The following is a 1,529-nucleotide window of genomic DNA, read 5'->3' on the forward strand; positions in this document are numbered from 1 at the left end:
ACCGTTTGGGGGCCAATGTGATCCGCTCCCGTGCCCCCCCACCCCCCTCTTGGGAGGGGGGGCCCAAGATAAAAGTTGCACCAGGACCCTTTGTTCATTAGGTCCGCCACTGATGGCACCCGCTCTATGCATGGAATTGACTGGCACCCTCCATGGTGCAGAGCTGGTGACCGCTCTGATGCTGCGTTTGACCTGCTTTGCGCTGTGTTTCTGTGTGGACGCTGCCGGTCCTATTGAGATGCATGCACACTGCAGACAAAGTGGACAGTTTGCTGCCTTTTTCCATCTACTCAAGCCCTGAGAACGCAACAAAAATGGCACATGATGCGAAAAGCGGCGAAGGCGGAATTTACGAATACATTTTTTAACAACCGCTACTAAACTTTTTAATGAAAAATTAAGTTTAAAAAAATAAAATAATATAATGCCCCCTCCCTTTCACCCACTTTTTCCATAGATCTTCCTCCATTGCACATGACCCGATATCTAATATCGTTCTATTGATCAGCTTCCGTCTCTGATCTCATCTAGTCCGGCAAGACTGAACTTCTTCCAATTGTTACATTGTATCAGAATATCTTCCTCCCCCCTCCTCCACCAATCAGGACCCGAGTCAAAGCAGCCCATTCTTCCCACTGTAATACATTCTGTACTAGTTTATGATTATTACAGATAGATCCATTCTTCCGATTGTAATAAATCCCATGATAGGTTATTACAGCTACAGTATATGCAACTTTTTAATGGACTGATCCGAATTTTAGGGTCCTCGGCCAGTCTATATTATAGGAGCCCCCCTCCCTTCCCCCAGATCTCTCATATGATTGTTACATAGTATCATCCTTCTGCAAACTTCAGTCCATATTCTCATCTTCAGCTTCACGACAACTTGGTTCTGTGAGCTCTAAGATCTTGTTACCTTGTATACTTTGTGTAATATATTTCTTTATAAATATTTACATGCCGAATGAATTTGTTTCAAAATAAGCGACTGGTGATAAGTTCTATATGACCCAGTTAGAAATCCATCATTTGAACCTGGATTTGCTGTTCTACAACCAGAAGCTAAGTGTTCTGCCCAGAAGAAGGTCTTTTATATGATATTTCAACTTTCAGATCCTCCTCAATGTGCGGTAATTGTTCTATAGATCTCACTTTTTACCGGCTACAGATCTTCCTTTTTTTATAGTTACGAAGTAATAAGCTGGTTCTGATATCTGGGTCCAGGGCCAAGCCATTGAGACATTCGGCCATAAGCTGTGGAAGGTCCTCCAGCTTGCCTTAGGTCCTTCAGGATTGTTGGCTCTGCTTCCTTTTATTCACTTCGGAATTCTCATTTTGTAAAGTCTGAATTACGGAAGACGCCATTTTATACTTCCATAAGTTGGAGAACGTGTGAAGAAGGTGCTGAAGAATGTTCTTTGACTTTTTAGTGGTTCTGGGTGATGAAGTTTAGGAGAACCTCTTGAGTTTGGTAGTCACTCCTCGTTAGTTCTGTTTTCCTCTTCTACGTTTCATCTCCGTTGACT

Source organism: Nanorana parkeri, unplaced genomic scaffold (genome assembly GCF_000935625.1).
Source record: "Nanorana parkeri isolate BGI_ZX_2015 unplaced genomic scaffold, ASM93562v1 scaffold10, whole genome shotgun sequence".
NCBI classification, from domain to species: domain Eukaryota; kingdom Metazoa; phylum Chordata; class Amphibia; order Anura; family Dicroglossidae; genus Nanorana; species Nanorana parkeri.